The sequence below is a fragment of the Psammomys obesus genome, unplaced genomic scaffold (assembly GCF_907164565.1).
Source record: "Psammomys obesus unplaced genomic scaffold, mPsaObe1.curated_primary_1811, whole genome shotgun sequence".
Taxonomy (NCBI): domain Eukaryota; kingdom Metazoa; phylum Chordata; class Mammalia; order Rodentia; family Muridae; genus Psammomys; species Psammomys obesus.
This window is the reverse complement of record NW_026596040.1, coordinates 7,235,014-7,246,072: the sequence shown is the minus strand read 5'-3', so window position 1 is coordinate 7,246,072 and position 11,059 is coordinate 7,235,014. Positions and strand designations below refer to the sequence as shown.

Sequence of the window (11,059 nt, the reverse complement as noted above, 5' to 3'; positions counted from 1 at the left end):
AGAAAAAATGGTAGGGAACCTAAACAGATCTTAAAGCAACAGCAACAAAATAGAGAGAAACATTAAACACTGTACTTTTCCTTTGTAACTCCTAAGTTCCTCTTGTTTGACTAGCCACTGTTCGGTGTCATTAGTATCTTTTGACACAACAACCACAAAGAATAAAGAAGATGAATGGTAAGTCATGACAATTAAAAAATAACTACTGTACCACCACAATCCAAGAAGAAGAAAAAAATAGACCCACATATTTACAAAGACTCACCTTATGTACTGTTAAAACTGGCTCAAAATAATTCCATTTCAGGTAATGGAATCCCCTTCTCTATGTCACGTTTCTAACACTTCTTCTTCACACTTTACTAACTAGTGTTCTGAGCATGTGGGGCATCTTCAGCAAATCACAGACTGTTTTTTTATCCAGTTCTCTCATTGTTCTTGGGACTATTAGAAAAATATTGCTACTCCTGAAATATATTCCTTTTTCAGAAAATGTTAACTGAATTATAATCTTAGTAGATAATAAGGAATAAGATTGTTTTGATGCACATTCAGTGAAGTTTTAACATGTTAACTCATCACAATATAGACTAAAATCTTTGAGAAGTGAATAGTTTAAACTACGGTGGAACTTGCTTATAATCCTAGTGCTTGAGAGGCTGAAGCACTATAACTAGGAGTTTGAGGTCAACCTAGGCAACACAGTGCTTCCACAAAGAATGAAAATTACAAGAGTAAAATACTTTAGCTCCTTTCCTAGTTTGCTTTCTTTGTATTGAGGTGACAAGAACTACATACAAAAGCAACTCGGGAACAAGGGACTTCTTTCACCTTATAGATTACAGTCAATCATCTATGGTAGTAGGACAGAAACTCAAGACAGGACTGAAAGCAGAAGCATGGAGGAATGCTGCTTACTGGCTTGCTCCCCAGGGCTTGCTCAATCTGCTCTCTTCTATAACCCAGCATCACATTCTCATGGTGGGTACCACCCACGGTGGGCTGGGCCCTCCAACATCAATCATTAATCAAGAAAATGCCTACATTTGTTTCCAATGGAGGCAATTTCTCAATTGAAGTTCTCTCTTCCCACACGACTCTAGTTTATGTCAAGTTGTCAAGAACTCACTTCCATTCTTTTCCATAAATATGATCATCTAGAAATGTAGAAAAACTTGTGTTCACATTAGCAGACATACAATATACACACACACACACACACACACACAAATAAAAATATAGTTCAAGATAGAAACTAAATGTACATTAACAATGGGCATGCTTCTAATCAAGGCTCATTTAGATATTATTTTGGGTTTTCAGAGTAATTGCTTTGTTCTATTTAGCATTTATAATGAAGGTAATAAATTTATTCTTCAGTTTTTCAGGCTAGAGTTCCATTAAAACATTTACTAAAATTATGGAAATTTTAAACCATGGAAGGTTAATTGCATTAATTATCCTTCTGACCTTCAACTGTTTTATAGTGAAACTAAATAATGGATACAATAATGAAGCAAGGGACATGTTGGATTTGCATATTTTATAAACATGCTCAGGAAAGCAACTGTACTACTTCGCTTGGAGTGGTGGTTAGGTTAATCATATGTTTATGAAAGAGAGAACCCAATTTCCAGGGGTCAGGGGTGGTATAAGTGGGTGACTTTGAAACCATGTTCTGGGTATCCTCCTTCACACTTATATGGAAGATGAGAAAAAGATTTTGAAAGAATATTTCTGTGGACAGAAAAGAGAGCTGCAAACTTGTTAAAGCATCCCTTGAAATAAAGCAAAAATATTTTAGCCTGTTGAGTACTGAGAGAGATAAATAAAATCTTTTTCAAGAGTCAGCTAAAGAAATATCTAGCATTTTCTTCATGAAATGAAGAGTCCATAAGAGTGAAAACTACTGTACTCTGCTGCTTCCAAACCCGATCCAGGGACGTCTACTTCTCACCAGGCTGGCAACCCTGGATGCCATTTTTCAGGGCATGCAGAAACTGACACTGGCTCTTCCTCACCTCCTTCTTCCACACCTCCACTACACACACACACACACACACACACACACACACACACCAATACTGTAGGACCTGGACCATTTTCAGGGTAATAATAGCACAGTGCACTTTTGGAGCCTCATTCCTGCAATGTCATGTTAGAAAACCATGAGCAAAGTGTGGCCTAAGATATTTGGAATCGTTTTCCTTTGATAGCAAACCTCAGTTCAATATAATGTACTGGTGGAAAAGTTCTATAGATTAATAAAAATGGCTTCTGATCAAAGCAGAAAAACCTATATAGTATTTTAAAGATTTAGAAACTAAATGGAAGCCATGAGTACTTGCCTCTACTTTCCATTACTTATGTAGACAAAGAACAAGCCAAGGTCAGCCTTCCTTGTTGACTGGAAATACTAGTGTTGCATTGTTTGACAATGAAAGAGAGAGGATGGGTCATATTATTTTTCTCAAGTTTCTCCTCCCTTGTCTCCACAAATTTTCCATATTTCTGTTCTGCCTCACTTAAACTAGTGCGTGATCAGAGTTTCTAGTGTTTGTATATGAACATACTGACAAAAGAACATAAACAAGGATTCAAATTGCTCCTTACAAAGAAGAAACAGTTGTAAGTAGTAAACTTAATTACAAAAGGCAACAGCCTAGCTGCTGCTGATTATTTATCACTGTTGTTGTTGTTGTTATTTTGCATTTGATGAACAAATAATTGAAAACGAACATCACTTCTGAGAAATGGCTCTACTAAACTTGGAGGGGCCTGCTGAAGAGATAAAGGAGGATGGGTTTCTTCTCATGGATTCAGGCGTAAACCTGGCCAAGGTGTCAGATATTCAACAGAAAAGAACCAAGAACCATGGCACTTCTAAACGAGTTCGTGGTGTGCAATGTGTTGTTTTCTCAGCCAGTCTGTAAAGAGAAACAGGCAGACATTTCTCTTCATATTCGGCAAATTAAAACAGCTCTCAATATTTGAGATGTGAAGTTGTCATCTATCCCAGGCCTAGAGAATGTCACAGTTGAGTTGAAGTGTCTCCTGACATTGTCACTACTGTAACAAAGGGATCACCATTCTGAAATCACTTCAGAGCACCACAGCAGAGCAGTACACAGCAATCTGAAGCACAGGAAAGCAAGGTATCATCAGAGAATATCTTAACTGTAGTGAAGGATCCCAGATATGCCAGATATCTCAAGAGGGCTCAAGTGTGTGTTCCAGTGATGGCAATCACAAAGAAACTGATTCCAGAAGAGCTGGATCCAAAGCTTCTTGAGAAGCCAGATGCTCCAGTGCCTAACGGCACAGAAATGATTACTAAGTCTCTACTCAATCAGCCATGAACTTTTCAAAGCTGTTCCTGCAAGCCATACTCTGCTCTGACTTAAAACATTAAAAACAAAAACAAAAACAAAAACAACCACTTTCAATTTCTATTCTGTTTGCACTTCTGAGTGAAGTTCCAGCCTCTTCCATAGGGTCCTCCTTGTTGTTTAGCTTCATTAGGATTATAGATTTCTGTATGTTTATCCTATATTATATGTCTAATATCCACTTCTAAGTGAGTATATACAATGTGTGTCTTTTTGCTTCTGGGATACCTCACTCAGGATTTCTAGTTCCCACAAATTGCCTGAAATTTCATGATTTCCTTGATTTTAATTGCTGAGTAGTATTCCATCATGTAATTACACCACACTTTCTGTATCCATTCCTCTGTTGAGGGACATCTGGGTTGTTTCCGGGTTCTGGCTCTTACAAATAAAGCTGCTATGAACATAGTTGAGCAAATGTCCTTATTGAATGGTGGAACATCTTTTGGGCATATGCCTAGGAGTGGTATCGCTAGATCTTGAGGTAGCACTATTCCTAATTTTCTGAGAAAGCTCCCGATCGATTTCCAAAGTGGGTTTACAGGGTTGCATTTATACCAGCAATGGAGGAGGGCTCCCCTTCTCCACAACCTCTCCAGCATGCATCATCCCTTGAGGTTTTTATCTTAGCCATTCTGATGGGTGTGAGGTAGAATCTCAGGGTCATTTTGATTTGTATTTTCTGAATGACTAAGGACAAGGACATTGAGAATTTCTTTTTTTAATTTTATTTTTATTTTTTATATTAATTACAGTTTATTCACTTTGGATCCCAGCTATAGCCCCCTTCCTCATTCCTTCCCAATCTGATCCTCTCTCCCTCATCTCCCCCCATGGCCCTCTCCAAGTCCACTGAGAGGGGAGGTCCTCCTCTCCTCTCACCTGACCCAAGCCTATCAGGTCTCATCAGCACTGGTTGTATTGTCTTCCTCTGTGACCTGGTAAGGCTGCTCCCTACTCAGGGGTAGGCGATCAAAGAGCCAGCCACTGAGTTCATGTCAGAAACAGTCCCTGTTTCCATTACCAGGGAACCCACTTGGATACTGAGCTGCCATGGGTTACATCTGAGCAGGGGTTCTAGGTTATCTCTATGCATCATCCTTAGTTGGAGTATCAGTCTCAGAAAAGACCCCTGTACTCAGAATTCTTGTTTATGTTGTTCTCCTTGTGGAGCTCCTGTCCCCTCCAGGTCTTTCTATCTCATCCTTCTTTCATAAGATTCCCTGCACTCTGCCCAAAGTTTGGCTGGGAACCTCAGCATCTGTTTTGATACTCTGCTTGGATAGAGTCTTTTAGAGGCCCTCTGTGGTAGGCTCCCATCCTGTTCCCTGTTTTCTCCCTCTTCTGGTGTGAGCATTTCTTTAAGTGTTTTTCTGTCATTCAATATTCCTCTGTTGAGAATCCTCTGTTTAGGTCTGTTCCTTATTTTTAAAATTGGATTACTTGGTTTGTTGGTGTTTCACTTCTTCAGTTCTTTATATATTCTGAATATTATTCCTTTGTCAAATGTAGGGTTGGTGAAAATCTTTTCCCAGTCTGAGAAGCCATCCACAGGGGACCTCTGAAAGGTTCTACCCTCCAGGGAATTGAAGGCGATACTGAGACTCATAGCCAAACTTTGGGCAGAGTGCTGGAAACATTATGGAAGAATAGGGAGACAAAAAGACCTAGAGCAGACAGGAACTCCACAAGGAGAACAACAGAGCCAAAAACTCTGGGCCCAGAGAGACCTACAGAGACCTATACTCCAACCAACTAGTGGGTTACCTCGTTAGGGGGTAGAGGTTGACTCTGATATGAACTCAGTGGCTTGCTCTTTGATCACCTCCCCTGGGAGATGCAGCCTTACCAGGTCATGGAGGAAGATGATGCAGAAGACCTTTATGAGACCTGATAAGGTAGGATCAGATAGAAGGGGAGGAGGTCCTCCTCTTCCCTATCAGGGGACTAGGGAAGGGGCATGGGAGGAGAAGATGGAAGATGGGTGGAACTAGGAGGAGAAGAGGGAGGGGGCTACAGCTCAAATACAAAGTGAATACATTGCAATTGATTAATTAATTAAACATTAAAAACAGTGGTCAACAAACCTTCGGCAGAATACAGGGAATCATATGAAAGAAGGGGAGTTAGTATGATGGGGAAAGGATAGGAGCTCCACAAGGACCAAATATATCTGGGCACAGGGTCTTTTCTGAGACTGACATTCAACCAAGGACCATGTATAGATATAACCTAGAACCTCTGCTCAGATGTAACCTGTGGTAGCTCAGTAACCAATTGCTTTCCCATAGTGAGGGGAACAAGGACTATTTCTAACAGGAACTGAATGACTGGCTCTTTGACCTCTCCACCCCCCAAGGGAGGAGCAGTCCTGTTAGGCCACAGAGGAGGGCTTTGCAGCCAGTCCTGAAGATACCTGATAAAACAGGATCAGATGAATGGGGAGGAGGTCCCCCCCATCAGTGGACTTGGAAAGGGGCAGGGTGGAGATGATGGAGGGAGGGTGAGATTGGAAGGGAATGAGGGAGCAGGACACAGCTGGGATACAGAGTTAATAAAATGTAACTGATAAGAAAAAAATAAAATTAAAAAATATATATATGTATATACATTTATAGACAAAGGAAAAAAAAACAGTGGTCAAACCACAGATCTTTGGGTTTTCCAAAAGTGAAGTAAATTGTACTAAAATCACTATAATTTACATAATTATTTGTCATTAGAATATAGTATAAATTATGAAAGTTAAAAAAATAATAACAGGACAGTACATATATTTTTTAAAATTGGCTTGGAAAATGTACATGTTAAGAGACTACCTTATACTTTCAATTCATTATACTTAATGATTGAGTCAAAAAAAAATTTCTGTCTCCTGAAGCATTTACCATTTGTTTGAAGTTAAAAAAAAAATCATCCACATATTCCCTCCCGCTCTTGTAAAAACTGTAGTACAAAATATGAACTCAGTGGCTGGTTCTTTGGCACCCCCTCCCTGCAGGGAGGAGCAACCTTACACAGAGGAGGACAATGAAGCCAGTCCTGATGAGACCTGATAAGCTAGGGTCAGATGGAAGGGGAGAAAGACTTCCCCTATCAGTGAACTTAGAGAGGGGCAGGGAGGAGATGAGGGAGAGAGGGTGGGATTGGGAGGGATACAAAGTAAATAAACTATAATTAATATAAAAAATAAAAATTTAATTAAAAAAGAGTTACAGAAAAAACAACTGATAATTATAGTCACTCTACATTGGACAGAACATCAGAGCTGATTTTTCTTATCTAAGTATTCGTGTATACTTAGTATTCATGAATGAACCTACAACTATCTATCTCTTTTTCTTCTTCATGCTTCCCAGCCTCTGAAAACTGTCCTTTTGTTCTTAACTTCCCTGAAGGAAATCAACTTTTTGTACTCCATATGCTTGAGCCCACACTGTTTCTGTCTCCATATGACTAACTTACTTGACTTCCCTTAAGAACTCCACTTCCTGCCATAAACGATCAGGATTTATCATTCTAAATGACTGAATAGGATCCCATTGTGTATGAGCATTGCATTCTATTTACCCATTCATCAGTTCATGGACAATTAGGGTCTTTATATTCCCTGGCCATTGAGAATAGTGCTACAATACATAAAGACTTAAAGATATAATTTTCTTTGTACATGTAATCCAGTTCTGGATTTGCAGAGGGATGCAGTACTTCTCATATTTACCCTTGAAGGCTCTCTCTACTGATTTCGATCCTGGCTATAAAAACTGAAACCATACCAACTATACAGAAGTTCTCTTTTTTAATAACTTTTTTGTGCTTTAAAAAAAAAAAACTAATGATGACAATATAACATTTAATTATTTTCTTCAGTAAAGTCAACATTTAAACAACTATTAACAAATAGAATATGTCACTGAAAAAGGAAATGTGGGAAGATTAATTAAATATTCTTTACTTTCCAATATATAATGCTATCATAGGTTAAATTCTTTGTACACTATTACCTTGAGTGTCGTCATTTTAAGGGCAGGACATTTGCCTTGACATATAACCTTATTTTCTAAATAAGTACATTTTTTTTTGTATTTTATTTTTTTCTTATCAGTTACATTTTATTAACTTTGTACCCCAGCCGTGTCCCGATCCCTCATTCCCTCCCAGTCCCTCCCTCCCTCCCTCCTCTCCACCGTGCCCCTTGCTAAGTCCACTGATGGGGGGACCTCCTCCCCATTCATCTGATCCTGTTTTATCAGGTATCTTCAGGACTGGCTGCAAAGCTCTCCTCTGTGGCCTAACAGGACTCCTCCTCCCTTGGGGGGTGGGGAGGCCAAAGAGCCAGTCATTGAGTTCCTGTTAGAAATAGTCCTTATTCCCCTCACTATGGGAAACCAATTGGTTACTGAGCTACCACAGGCTACATCTGAGCAGAGGTTCTAGGTTACATTCATACATGGTCCTTGGTTGCATGTCAGTCTCAGAAAAGACCCTGTGCCCAGATATCTTTGGTCCTTGTGGAGCTCCTATCCTTTCCTCATCAGACTAACTCCCCTTCTTTCTTATGATTCCCTGTACTCTGCCAAAGGTTTGGTCATGAGTCTTTGCTTTGAAAACACTGCTAGTTACAGTCTTTCCAATGCGCTCAGTAGACTCCTGTCATATGTTCAATGCACATCCCATCTGTCATTCTAAACGAGGATTGATCATCTTACCCCATGTCCACTCTCTTGATTATCATTTTTAGGTGTATAGATTTCATTATGTTTATCATATCTTATAGGTCTATATAAGTGAGTATATACCGTGTTTGTCTTTCTCCTTCTGGGATATTTCACTCAGGATGATCTTTTCTAGATCCCACCATTTGCCTGCAAATTTCATGATTTCCTCCTTTTTGATTGCTGAGTAGTATTCCATTGTGTAAAAATACCACAATTTCTGTACCCATTCCTCCATTGATGGACATCTGGGTTGTTTAAAAGACACAACTCAAAAAATAATCTCAAAGTTGGGTGGAAACAATGGGAGTCTGCAGACAGTAGTCAAGAGAGAAGTTAGGTAGCTAAATTGTATTCAATATACGTTGCTAAACTTGGAAAAATTTAAACATTGTTTAAGAAAGCAATAAGACAGTTGAAGGAGACTAAGGGGATACAAATTGGAAAGGAAGAAGTAAAATTATCACTATTTGCAGATGATATGATAGTATACCTGAGTGACCCCAAAAACTCTACCAGGGAACTCCTACAGCTGATAAACACCTTCAGCAAAGTGGCCAAATACAAAATTAACTCCAAAAAATCAGTAGCCCTCCTGTATACAAAAGACAAAAGGGCTGATAAAGAAATTAGGGAAACAACACCCTTCACAATAGCCACAAATGACATAAAGTACCTTGGTGTGAACCTAACCAAGCAAGTGAAAGACCTGTTTGAGAAAAACGTCAAGTCTCTGAAGGAAGAATTAGAAGAAGATATCAGAAGATGGAAAGATCTCCCATGCTCATGGCTTGGCAGGATTAACATAGTAAAAATGGCCATCTTACCAAAAGGAATCTACAGATTCAATGCAATTCCCATCAAATTACCAACACAATTCTTTACAGAACTTGAAAGAAAAATTCTCAACTTCATATGCAATAACAAGAAACCAAGAATTGCTAAAACAATCCTCTACAATAAAAGATCTTCTGGAGGTATCTCCATCCCTGATCTTAAGCTGTACTATAGAGCAATAGTTATAAAAACTGCATGGTACTGGCATAGAAACAGAATGGTGGATCAATGGAACAGAACAGAAGACCCAGAAATAATCCCACATACTTATTGACACCTGATCTTTGACAAAGATGCCAAAACCATGCAATGGAAAAAAGACAGCATCTTCAACAAATGGTGCTGGTCTAACTGGATGTCTACATGTAGAAAAATGCAAATAGATCCATACTTATCACCCTGCACAAAACTGAAGTCCAAGTGGATCAAAGACCTCAACATGAAACCAGACACATTAAATCGGTTAGAAGAAAATTGGGGAATACCCTTGAACTCATTGGCATAGGAGACAACTTCCTGAACAGAACACCAACAGCACAGGTTCTAAGAGCAACAATCAATAAATGGGACCTCATGAAACTGAAAAGCTTCTGTAAGCAAAGGACACCATCATCAAAATGACTGCCTACAGATTGGGAAAGAATCTTCACCAACCCTTTATCTGACAGAGGGCTAATATCCAGTATATATAAAGAACTAAAGAAGCTGAAAAGCAACAAACCAAGTAATCCAATTAAAAAATGGGGAACAGAGCTAAACAGAGACTCTCTGTAGAGTAATAACGAATGGCAGAGAAACACTTAAAGAAATGCTCAACCTCATTAGCCATCAGGAAAATGCAAATCAAAATGACCCTGAGATTTCACCTTACATCCATCAAAATGGCCAAGATGAAAATCTCAAGTGACAACACATGCTAGAGAGGATGTGGAGAAAGGGGAACCCTCCTCTACTGCTAGTGGGAATGTAAACTTGCACAACCACTCTGGAAATCAATCTGGCATTCTCAACTAGGAATAGCGTTTCCTCAAGATCCAGCCATACCACTCCTAGGCATATATCCAAAAGGGGCTCAAGTACACAATAAAGACATTTGCTCAACCATGTTTGTAGCAGCTTTATTTGTAATAGCCAGAAGTTGTAAACAGCCCAGATGCCCCTCAACTGAAGAATGGATGCAGAAATTGTGGTACATCTACACAATGGAGTATTACTCTGCAATGAAAAATAAGGAAATCATGAAATTTGCAGGTAGATGGTGGGATCTGGACAGCATAATCCTGAGTGAGCTGTCCCAAAAGCAGAAAGACACACATGGTATATACTCACTCATATAGATATATAACATAGGATAAACCTACTAAAATCTGTACATCTAAAGAAACTAATCGAGAGGGGACCCTGACTAAAATGCTCAATTCCCATTCTGAAAGGCAAAGAGGATGGACATCAGAAGAAGAAGAAAACAGGAAACAACCTAGGAACCTGCCACAGAGGGCCTCTGAAAGGCCCTGCACTGCAGATTATCAAAGTAGATGCTGAGACTTATGGCCATGCATTGGGCAGAATGCATGGAATCTTATGTAAGAAGTTGGAAATAGTAAGATCTGGAGAGGACAGGAACCCCACAAGGAGAGCAACAGAACCAGAAAATTTGAACACAGGGGTCTTCCCAGAGACTCACATTCCAACCAAGTACCAGGCATGGAGATAACCTAGAACTCCTGCACAGATGTAGTCCATGGCAGTTTAGTGTCCAAGTGGGTTACATAGTAATGGGAAGAGGGACTGCCTCTGATACAGTCTGATTGTCCTGCTCTTTGATCACCTCCCTCTGAGTGGGGAGTAGCCTTACCAGGCCACAGAAGATGACAATGCAGCCACTCCTGATGTGATCTGATAGACTAAGATCAGAAGGAAGAAGAGGAGGACCTCCCCTATCAGTGGACTTGGGGAGGGGCATGTGTGAAGAAAGGGGAGGGAGGGTAGGAATGGGAGGGAAGGAGGGAGGAGCTTATGGGGAGGGATAGAAAGTGAATAAAGTATAATTAATAAAATAAAATTAAATTTAAAAAAAGAAAGGCATAATTCATTGCAAGTATATTTGAGTAATAATGC

The 11,059-nt window shown here is 39.5% G+C and overlaps 1 pseudogene; it reads left to right on the top strand.

Moving 5' to 3' along the window:
* The first annotated feature begins 2,753 nt into the window (after positions 1-2,753).
* On the top strand, positions 2,754-3,359 carry LOC129688062 (WASH complex subunit 3-like; annotated as a pseudogene).
* The last annotated feature ends 7,700 nt before the right edge of the window (positions 3,360-11,059 follow it).